We start from the raw sequence: 12,499 nt of genomic DNA, 5'->3' as shown, positions 1-12,499 counted from the left end.
TGAGGCACCAGTAGGGATGTTGTGCAGAAAGGCTCTTGCTGTACTTGTTCTTGAGAGAAACCAAGGTCATTGCTGAATTCCTCACTGCTTACGAGTGAAGAGCCGAAGGGGGGTTGCAGCTGCAGGGGGGAGCGGACAGGGCAGGTGACCCAAAATTGACCAGCGAGGGTATGGTATTCCATCCCCTACACGTCATTCTCAGTATAAAGCGGGGGGATCACGAGGGTCTCGCTCTCTTTCTGCTATGGCCGGTGTCCAGGGAGGACTCCGTCTGTTTTCCTGCTGCCCGCAATCCCGATCTGTGCGTTCCTGAATCCAGCTCTCGACCATCGCTAGGCCCAGGCTGGGCCTTCCCGGAGCCTGCCCTGCAGTGCCGGTGGTGACGTGGCTGACTTCAGGGGAGCTCAATCTTGGTTTTGTATATATATTTGTATATATTTGATTATTTCTATTATTATTATTATACTCTTTTTCACTATTATAGTTTATTAAAACTGTTTTAATTTTCCAACCCAGAAGTCTCTCTCCCTTTTCCCTTTCCCTTTCCCTCTGGGGGGAGGGGGGGGGATAACAGAGGGCATGTGCCGCAGGTTTAATAGCCAGCCCAGCTTTAAACCGTGACACTCTTAAAATTGACAAAAAATTTTTTTATTTAGTCAAAAATGTGGTTCCGATTTTTTATTTCTTTCCTTCTGTGCCACTTACAGATTTCAATCTTATGGAGTCACAGATAATGTTCAGTGACCTGCTTTCATGTTCTATCTTTCAGGAAGACAAGTAGAATTTTTTGGCACAGAATGACAAAATGAGTGGCACTGCTCAACTTTGCAAAGTGGCAAGAGCAGTAGTAAACAAGTGCTTTTCAGGGGCCAGAGCAGTAGTAAGCAAGTGCTTTTCAGGGGCCACTGGCAGCATCAGGATCATCAGCATAAGCAAGCTGTTCTCACAGGCATTTAGTGGTGTGTCACGTAGTAAACTGCTTCTCCACCCACCTTTAACATGGCGGCGGAGATTGCTGTATGCTATGAAGTATCACACCATACTGGGATTTCAGAATGTATGCTCATTCTGAACAAGAATGAGACAAAGAACTCATCAAAGCCTGAGCAGGTGACAACAGTCAGGACAGTTTTTCTTTTGACCTAGAGATAGACCAAAAACACCATAAAGGGGAATAATATTGGCTTGTCATATGTAAGTGTTAATGACCAAGCAAATTTGTTGAAAATACTAGAGCTATTACACCATATTGCTTGGAATCGAAGCCTGTATACCTACACTGTCAATTCTCCCCGCTCTCCTCCTTTTTAAAACAAAAAGTTTTAAAACAACTACATTTTACATAACTCTAATTATCGTATTATGTATACAGATTAGATTTTGCTTTGCAGTATAGACAAGTATGAAAAGAAAATACAAGACCGCTTCCCACTACAATCTCTGGCATGTCCAAAGGACAGAGGATTTTGCTATAAGAATTCTCTCCTTTCTCCCGCTTTTATTTATGTACACAGACCACCTCTTTGATTTAAATCCCCTCAATAAGAATATGGAGTTGAACCCCTCATGTTCAGTAGCTGATCAAGAGCCACCAACACAAGAGGGGATGCCAGCTACTCCTTAGAAAACTGTCATGTCTACAATCTTATTAAAATTAAGCTTAATTAAGATTGAATTTAGCACCTGATGAGGAAATCTGCCTGTTCTACAAACTTAAAGATAAAATAAACATGTGCCTCTATTTTAAAAGTGACTCATTTTTTTTTGTAATTATCATGCATCCAGGAGGAATTATTATTCTTTTATGATTATCCTTTTTACAATGCAAATAATTCAAAATACTAATATAGTATTCTCTCAAATTCTGAACAGGAGGATGGATAAGGAATATTATATACTATATATATAATAAGGCAGATTTTTCCACTTGCAGTTATGGGAAATTATGTTTGAAACTAACCTCCTGTATTTCAAGGAGATGCCCTTTTAACTGCCATAATCTGTGAGAGAAAAGGGGACAAGCTAAATAAAAATAACCTCAATCTCTGCCCTGTTATCCCAAATTTTGGACATGAATTTTAGTACTCAGCTGCCAAATAATGCGAAGTCTTTCAATGTCTCTGAACGCACTCAAAACAGTGTTTCCCACAATCTTCCCACTGAAGATATTCATCCTCTAAAAATATGCAGACTGATATTCAAACTCAAAGCATACTCGCAACTTTACTACAAATACTTCCTGCTGCACTGACAAACCAGTGATGAAACCTTTCAATTCACTCATCTTGTATCAGAGGAAATCTCCAAGACACAAAGTGCCCACCAAGAAACTTTACCCATTGCAACAGGAAGGATAACTTGACTTGGATGGTGGGCAACATAACATATCCATGGGGAGTCTCCTGCTGTCAGTACAATCTGGCTGTTCCTCAGGAATGGTGAGTACTGGAATATCAGGCACTAGGATCATGAGCAAATAATGGTGAATGAAAGACACTGACCTCTGTATGAACAGTGAAGTTATGATGACTCATTGAAGATGAAAAAAAATCATTACTTTCCATACCTTTTCAAGTAATATCTAACATCTGAGTTGTTCTAATTTTGTTCTAATAGTAGAGTAGATAGATATACAGGGTCAGAGTAGAAACAGGGTCACTACAGCAGACCACGATCCACTTCAGAAGAATGGAAAATTGGTGAAAGTTCTTCACTACAAAAGAATTATTACAGAAAAGATCATAATTTGTACCATTTGATTCACTCTCATACAATTCCTAGATAAGTAAAGAAAATGGCCTAACTATGATCATATCGCTGATGGGTTTGCTGTATCAGTTAAACTGAGAAAGAAGGCCTGATCATGATGACGTTCCTTCTGTGACTCTTATGAAAAGAAAATCAGCTCCTGAAAAAGCAGGGTATTTAAAGCTCATTTCATCCCTTAACTGAGGAAGGAAACTGACATCAGAGGAGCTGGGAAGAATTCATACCTAGAATTCCACAGGCAATTTCTATGTTTTAAATGACAGAAAAAGCTAATTTTAGGAACGGCCAAGTGAAATGCATGCTGATTTCCTATTATTTGGAAATTTCCAATATACAGAGGTAACGTATTTCTAGAAGTATTTCCCTAGACATCTATACATTCGCAAGGCATTTTAGTTAGTTAATTTTTTAGTTTCCTTCTAAGAAACTCTTTTCCTCTACTGCAACACACATATCCATGTACAGAACTGCCGACTCATAAATAGCCCTTTTGCCAATGGCAATTCTGCTGCTAAATTTATTTCCTTGAAAGTTACTTCCTTCTTTTCCTTACAAGCCAAAAAATATATACCACATTATCCTTGAAATAAAAGGAACTGATTGAACATAAAGGTGGTTCTGAAAAAAAAACTGACCTCCAGCAGTGCTCACATAAGTGATAGGATAAAACAAGCAGGTGCTTTTTCTTTTTGTAAGAAAGAATTCAAAAAGGGTTCTATTCAATATATTCATTAATGTCTTGGATGAGGGAATAGAGTGCACTGTCAGCAAGTTCGCTGATGACACAAAACTGGGAGGAGTGGCTGACACAATGGAAGGCTGCGCTGTCATTCAGAGAGAACTGGACAGGCTGGAGAGTTGGGCGGGGAGAAATTTAATGAAATATTACAAGGGCAAGTGTAGAGTCCTGCATCTGGGCAAGAACAACGCCATGGATGAGTACAAGTTGGGGACAGAGCTGTTGGAGAGCAGCGTAGGGGAAAGGGAGCTGGGGGTCCTAGTGGACAGCAGGATGACCATGAGCCAGCAGTGTGCCCTTGTGGCCAAGAAGGCCAATGGCATCCTGGGGTGTATTAGAAGGGGTGTGGTTAGCCGGTCAAGAGAGGTTCTCCTCCCCCTCTACTCTGCCCTGCTGAGGCAGCATCTGGAATATTGTGTCCAGTTCTGGGCCCCTCAGTTCAAGGACAGAGAACTGCTAGAGAGAGTCCAGCACAGAGCCACGAAGATGATTAAGGGCGTGGAACATCTCCCTTATGAGGAGAGGCTGAGGGAGCTGGGTCTCTTTAGCTTAGAGAAGAGGAGACTGAGGGGGGACCTCATTAATGTTTATAAATATGTAAAGGGCAAGTGTCATGAGGCTGGAGCCAGGCTCTTCTCAGTGACATCCCTTGACAGGACAAGGGGCAATGGGTGCAAGCTGGAACACAGGAGGTTCCACATAAATATGAGGAAAAACTTCTTTACGGTGAGGGTGACTGAACACTAGAACAGGCTGCCCAGAGAGGTTGTGGAGTCTCCTTCTCTGGAGATATCCAAAACCCGCCTGGACGCGTTCCTGTGTGATATGGTCTAGGCAATCCTGCCCCGGCAGGGGGATTGGACTAGATGATCTTTCGAGGTCCCTTTCAATCCCTAACATTCTGTGATTCTGTGATTCTGTGAAGGGGCTACTTGAGAAAGGGAGTAATATTCTTGGGCTGGTATGAGTCCTCTTAACAACCTCTACAAAACAGTGGACTAGACATACATGCCCCCACAATTCAGTGGGAAATGATTGGTGATTCATCTTAGTAAGAGTAGAAGCAAAATTAGGATAGAGTGGGAACAATCATACAGCATAGTCACTGTCTAGTTCATCCTAATAAGCAGCAATATTGAAATATGCTGAAGCTCATTTGTTCACATCACCTTGCCCATGTCATCATCATTCTCGATCTTAATAAACACCAGCACATAGTATTTAAATCATAGTGGTAAAATAGTACTTGAAGAAATCCTCCTGAGTAGTCTCTCATTCTGAAGAAATCACTGACTCTTAGATAAATGTACACTAGTGTGGTAGATGCTTGGCGCCTGTTTGTATTCATCCTGATCCTTTCCCTGCTCACTGCCTACCCCAAAATATCCTTCAATCCTGCTTTTAGTATTAGTAAGATTTATAATTTTCTTCTGTAAAATGTATTTTTTCAAAGCAGATTTTTTACAAGACTACTTCTAATACTTCTACTTGCATAATATAGTTTGTCCAGACATTTGTAGGAGCTGATGTAAGATTTATGTCTTTAGACATTATCTGCACAAAACCAACCTATTTAACTCATAATTGCACAGTTTTCTCTTGGATATCTGAGTAACCATTTGAGACGTCTCCCTATATTGACTAATTTGAAAATCCTTTTGTGATTAGATCAGAAAAACAGGGGATTCTAAATAAATAAGATAGGTATATTGCTATGGAGAGTTAGATATTCCATGAAGCCATCACAAGAGATTTCATTTTCCAGGAGACCACAAAATTAAAAAGAGAGGGAAAGGGGGAGGGGGAAAGAGAGGAAGTGAGTAGATAAAAAGAGAATGAGAGAGAAAGGGAAAGAGAAAGGTGGGAGAGAAATAGAGAAAGAGGAAGCGGGGAAGGGGGGAAGGGGACAAGCGGGAAAGGGGGAAAGGGGGGAAGGGGGTGGGGAAGGGGAAGGGGAAGGGGAAGGGGAAGGGGAAGGGGAAGGGGAGGGGGAGAGGGAAAGAGAGGGGGAGGGGGAGGGGGAAAGGGAAGGGGAAGGGGAGGGACGGAGGGGAGCGTTGTTCAAAACTGCATTAAAAATAATGATGTCTTTGGGCTGCAAGCAGCTTCAAGAAAAACCTACAGGGAGTTAGAGTAAGAGAAGAGAGAACTATCTTGTATTTGGGACTTGTCAGTCATCTGTAGGTTTACAAGACAGAAAACTGTTTCAGGCGTTACTCTATGTGAAGTATGGTCCTTTAAAAACATCATTAACATTGTAAAACTGAACTTTGGATGGTAAATACGTATAAGAAAGTTAATATTGTTCTCCAAATCTGACTGAATGTCCAGATACTTTGCCAAGCACACAAAAAGTTTGCTACATTCCATGTTTTATAATTACTATACTTATCTGTTATTTTTATTGTCTGGGGTTGTTGGCAGAAATGGATCAATCCAACAAAAAGACTGACGGTGCAACATACTTAAACTGGACAGCACACAAAATCCTAACAAAAAGCTCTCCAAATAAACAAATGTGCCAGGGGACTTTAAGACTGTTGTCTTTTCTCAAGCCAGTGTAGGCTGGTAGACCCTCCTCCTGAGGAAATGTTCAGTGTACAAACAGAAAGGAGAAGGGTCCCTGGGGTTCACCCTGGTGGCACATGGGGCCAGGAGCCAGCAGACGCCTGCAAGCTGCAGTCAGCTTTACCTCTGTGGGAGCTTTCCTGGAGTGAGGTGTGCTGGAGGGCATGCAAAAGGCACAGGCCCTGCTGCAGCCCCTAATCAGCACCAGGGAAGAGAAGTGGGTGACTGTCTCCCCAGTGAGCTGGGTGCCTTGCAAAACACCTGCCTCCCTGGCAGAGCTCCCAATGCCTGATTAGTCCTCAGTCAAAACAAAACTTCGGAGTTAATGTTTCGACAAGATAAACAGAGGAAGTTCATCCCTGTTTTGGCACTGTAGCACATTGTTTCAGTCTCTAGCAGGGACAGCAGAGGATTAATTTACAGTCAGAAGGCCAGAGTCACAAGAAGAAAAGCCAGAAACATTCTAGGACATTTTTCCCCCCATCTTTCCCTCTGTAAGGAAGCATTGCTTCTTCAGGTCATACAGAAAAACACGACATTCTCTGTACCTATTGGATCCAGTCATGCCTGATAATATGAAATTAGTTTCTGCGGTACAAAATAAAACCTGCTTTATCTGACCCCTGTAAGTAAAACCATGATATGGGTCTTCCATGATTTTGACAGCTTTACATACATGTGCAAGAATCATCACTTTGAGAAACCTGGTCTACTGGTGGCCAATGGATTCCATCTGGCAGAGAAGGGGAAGAACAGCTGTCCTGGTTTCATGGGGATAAAATTTATAGAATAACTTTTCTGTTACATTTTGTTTCAGTTTGTGGCCAGCTGTGGTATGGTTATCAAGGCCATTAGCAGTGAAAGTCAGGGCAGCTGACCGAGGATGGCCCACAGGTGTATTCTATAACATTAATGTCACATTCACTATAAATGGGAAAGCTTGAGGGGATGGATAGGTTTTTTTTTTTGCTCTGCTCTCCTCAATGATTGCTATCTCTGGAATAACTTGCCACCACTCTGTGGGCTAAGTATAATTTTGTGTCTTTTGTATTAGTATTGATATTGGTTTTCTTATTTTATTAAATCTGTTTAAATTTTAACCCATGAGTCTCCCGCCTTTTCCCTATTCCCTTTCTCAGCTGGGGAGGGGTCTTGGGTGATAGAACAACTGGTTATTGTTTAGCCCTGGGTGCAGGCTAAATGGAGACAACAACCTTCATCATAGGTTTGCTGAGCTGGGGAAGAGGACTTTAAACTAAAATTGCTGGGGGAGAGGAACCTCAGTCCATCCCAATCCTGCCAGTTTGATGCCAGGGCTAGTAATAGATGCCCAGAGCCTGCCAAAAGATCACAGGTCATCAGGAGAGTACCTAAAGAGCTGCTCAAAGGAATTTCATCCAGTAAGTCAGTTTCATCAGGGACACAATTTAAATGCCTCTATGCAAAGGCACTGAGCATGGGGAATAAACAAGAGGAGCTAGAGACATGCACATACCTGCAAGGCTACAACCTTATCGATATCACAGAGGCATGATCCCAATCCCAAGTACAAACATAGGCTGGGTGGAGAATGGATTGAGAGCAGCCATAAGGAGAAGGACTTGGGGGTGATGGTTGATGAGAAGCTCAACATGAGCTGGCATTGTGTGCTAGAAGCTCAGAAAGTCAACCATATCCTCGGCCGCTTCAAAAGAAGCGTGACCAGTGGTTGAGGGTGGTAATTCTGCCCCCCTACTCCACTCTCGTAAGAAACCACCTGGAGTACTGTGTCCGGCTCTGTGGCCCCCAACATAAGAAGAACATGGACCTGTTGGAACAAGTCCAGAGGAGGGCCACAAAGACGATCAGAGGACTGGAACACCTCTCCTATGAAGACAGTACAAAATACTTCGCTAATGGGGCTTTTGTCTGACCCTATAAGACCAACCATGTTTATATTCTTCTATAAACAGATAAATTACTTTATTGTTCTGCATATAAATTTGCAATGGAAGCTTAAATATTTCCTTTGCATTTCATTTTGTAGCAACTTTATTGGCCTCTTAACAGGGAAAATATAGAATACCATATGTCATCAGCAATGCAAACCTTATGATTCTATGCATTTCACTAGGAAATTGCATCACACCTTAGATAAAAAAGACTGATAAGATCACTCACAGTCCATTCTTTATGACCCAGTCCTTTAATGGGATAAACCCATTTGAAATGGAATAGAGTCTAGTGTTGTTAACTCACTGTTACTGGGAAGGCTTATTCTAAGCCTTCAAACAATTAAAAGTCAGATGTTTAAGTGAGGAAAGAAGGCACAGCTTTACAAATTTTTATTGAGTGTCTTCTGGATTCTGAGACAGAACATCCTTCATGGTTATTTCTTTCATACAAACAGGTATACAAGATATACTTGAGAAGAAAATGGAAAAATATAATCAATTTTTTTTTGAGTACTAGTGCATTGTTGGGTCATATCACAGGAGAGACGGTACTGTTCAAAGAAGATAAATTGCAGGAAAATTGACATTATTTGTTCTCCATCCCCATTGTAAGTTTTGCCCTATGCTTATTACTGTGAACTAGAATTTTTGAGTGAAACCCAATCAGTATAGAAGGCTTTCAAATGGCATTCAAGCTTTTAATGAACTGATCAGAATGAGTTTAACAAATCCTTCATGTGCATAGAACCTCTGATTACAATTAAACCATTCCAGCGCACCCCTGGGGTATGACAGAGTCTTTGAGCAACAAAAATTAAACTGCTTGAATGCACCGCAGATACAATGAGCTGCTTCAACCACAACTACATTCGGGCAGTTTCTTTTTGTCAGACAGATTAGCTGGCTGATATTTATCTAAAATGATTGTAACTTACCAACCTTACATTTCAAAGAGACATCAAACGTATAGGGAGCTGTGTAGAGTTAATTCATACCTTGATGCTCCCTATTTCTGACCAGATACAGCACAAATACTCCATCCTTCCTGTAAATGTCCATAAGAATTGCTTCTCTCTGTTTTGCCAGAAAGTTCACAGCTGATGTATTTTACTGAAGTACAATACACCTACAGGAGAAGCAAGCACTGACTTCTGTGTGTTGAGAACAGGAAAAATAGCAGTGGAAATTTTTGGTTTAGCTGTAACAGTTCGGTTATAAATCTCATTTTATTGGTTCTTTCTGTCTGCGCTTCAAAATTACTTAACTTCATGAATAAGAGAAAGAAGAGCAAGTAGCAATTTCTGTGACGATCCAGAAAGATTTTCAGTTATACTGATTTTTAAGAGGTTTCTTTTGCTCAAGAGCAAGGCTAGCTTCTGGATGTATAAAACAGAGAAAGAATTAGGATCTGCCCTTTCCAATGCACATTTCATGAGGTTTATTCACTTTTTGATAGAATCATAGAATCAGTTAGGCTGGAAAAGGCCTTTAAGATCATCAAGTCCAACTGTAAACCTAATACTGGAGAGTCCACCACTAAATCATGTCTCTAAGTGCCACACCTACACATTTTTTTAAATACGTCCATCACATATAATAATCAAAAGTGCCCAGTTTGGGGCTACCTTTCAGGACAATCAGGAAACTGAGATAGTGCAAATTATAGTTCACAGGTTTTTTTGTGAGAAAATTTATGTTCTGAAGACTTTATGGTCATTCATTTTTATCTCTAAGTTTAATCTATTAAGTGCTGCAAGAGCTGTACTCCTACTGAAAAATGATCCTGACTTTAGTAGGTGAGACTTTTGGGGACACAGATGTGCCATGAATTTAAGCATTGAGGTAGATGGCGGTGCTTGGGTCCTGGATTTAGCTACAGGTTAAACCTTATGTGCCAAGAAGGCACAGAGGCAGATTCTGAATACGGTCAGCAGAACCACGACAGGTTAAGAAACACTCTAGCTGTAAAGAGGTGCCTGTGAGATGGGACGAGTCTCAGAAAAGTAAAACCCCGGCCTTACCAGCTGCAAGATAGTTGCAGTGAGGTAACTGGTGATACCTACCCTCTGTGCAAGGCAGCATCTCTCTGCTTCTGACAATTTGCCTCTGATTTGAGAAGAAAAATACAATCAAGCATGAAATACCAACCATCCCTGTCTCATGTTATCCTGGTTTTTCAGGAATAAGATTTATAGATTCAGTTTTCTCTTTCAGTTTGTGGCTGGCTGTGGTATGGTGATCAAGGCCATTAGCAGTTAAATCCAGGGCAGCTGACCCAGGCTGGCCCACAGGTGTATTCTCTATCATTAACATCACATTCACTAGGAATAGGAAAGCCTGCTGGGGGATGGAGGGGGGAGCTTTTTGCTCTCCTGTCTTCTTCCTCTATCTCTTTTTCCTCTCTTCTCAACGGTTACTGTCTCTGGAGGGACTTGCCACCACTCTATGCACTAAGTATAATTTAGTTTCTTTTGTATTAGTATTGATATTATTTTTCTTATTTTATTAAATCTGTTTAAATTTCAACCCATGAGTCTCCCTCCTTTTCCCAATTCACATTCTTGGTTGGGGAGGGGAGACTGGGTGATAGAACAACTGGTTATTGCTTAGCCCTAGGTGCAGGCTAAATGGAGACACATGTTATTTTCTAAGCCATAGAAAAAGGAAAAAAAAGGAGGCTCACAAGACCTTAATTAACAAGAATCCCTACTTTTTTTCTGTGAGAGAACCAGCGTTATCCTTGTGTATTTATCAAACTTTAACACAAGGAAGTAAATCATGTTACAGCCTCTACATGTGTATGTTAAATTCCTACAATCTGAAATCTCAGCTTACTTCTTTCAGGTAATTGTGAAAGAAACCGTGTTCTTTCAGGAATGTAGGAGTGAATTTTCAGACTACATAGCTTGCAAATAAGCCTCTGTAAGCATGAGAGGCTCCTCTTTGATTATTTTCCATTGTTTTCACCATTACTGTGTTGTTTTTAAGTATTGCAACCAGGCAACTATAAAAATTAGTGAATCATAGAACCACAGAATATCCTGAATTGGAAGGGACCCAAGTGCATCATCGAGTCCAGCTCCTGACTCCACACAGGGCAATCTAGAAGTTAAACCTTATATCTAAAAGCATTGTCCAAATGCCTCTTAAATACTGACAGTCTTGGGGCCATGACTGTTTCCCTGGGGATCTTGTTCCAGTACTCGACCACCATCTCACTGAAAAGCCCAAAACTGCATACAGTACTTGAGGTGAGGGTGCACCAGTGCTGAGAATAGTGGGACAGTCACTTATTTCAACCAGTCAGCTACACTCTGCTTAATGCACTGCAGGATACAACTGGCCCTTTTAGCCACCAGAGCACATTGTTACCTCATATTGAGCTTATAATCAAGCAAACCCCCCAGATCCCTTTCTGCAGGGCTGCACTGCAGCCTGTTGTCCCCAAGCTATATGTACATCCTGGATTACACCATCCCAGGTGCAGAATCAGGCCCCTGTTAAATTTCTTAGAGTTGGTGATTCCCAGCGCTCCAGTCTATCATGATCTCTCTGTAAGGCCTCTTTACCCTTAAGGGAATCAACATCTCCCCATACTTTAGTACCATCAGCAAACTTAGTGTGCACTCAACTCCTGTGTCCAGATCCTTGATAAAAACATTGTAGAGAACTGGCCCTAAAATTGAGCCCTCGGGAACACCACCAGAAACTGGCCACCAGCCAGATGTTGCCTCATTTGCTACAACACTTTGCGCTCGACCCTTCAGCCAATTGCTTACTCATTTGTGTATTGTGTACACGCCCAGATATATGCTGGACATTTTGTCCAGAAGGATACTGTGAGAGACAATATCAAAAGCTGAAAAAGTAAAATCTGAATACTCTTTCGCTGCCACACTCAGTGATTGACTCTTTGGTGTCCTGAACAAGTGTTGCTATATTTGCTGTCTTAAACCTTACATTAACAAAGATATGCCCGAATTAAGGTAGTTTCTTTTTTGTTCCTCATTGGGATAGGTTGCCATGTGAGTATATCTATATTAATGTAGTACTCAACTGTTCAACAAATAGAAAGGAATTCCTGCATCACCTCTCACATGTCCATATCTTCTCCATATGTCAACCCACAATTTTAACACTAACACCAGTGTTCAAGATAACCTACACAGACACATAATGAAGTTCTTATCCCTCCATATTTCCTAGCCTGTACATTTGATGTGGATCACTGTTAAATAAAACCAAATCTATTTTATTTATCATTTCTGTGCACTATACCATAAGTTATTTCTCACCAATCGTATGTAGATCAAAGCAAATATTATTTTAGCCTTTATTCAGATTGTCTACTTTTTGTAGCACAAATATCTGCATAAAGTGACTTGGAGCACTTATTTCTTGTTTATGAAAGTAATAAGTATTTATCTATCAAGAATTTTATTTTAAAGTTTTGTATATAGCCACCTTTTTAATGTAACCAGATGTATAA

The sequence above is a fragment of the Nyctibius grandis genome, chromosome Z, assembly GCF_013368605.1.
Source record: "Nyctibius grandis isolate bNycGra1 chromosome Z, bNycGra1.pri, whole genome shotgun sequence".
Lineage (NCBI taxonomy): Eukaryota > Metazoa > Chordata > Aves > Nyctibiiformes > Nyctibiidae > Nyctibius > Nyctibius grandis.
This window is presented reverse-complemented; position numbering follows the sequence as displayed.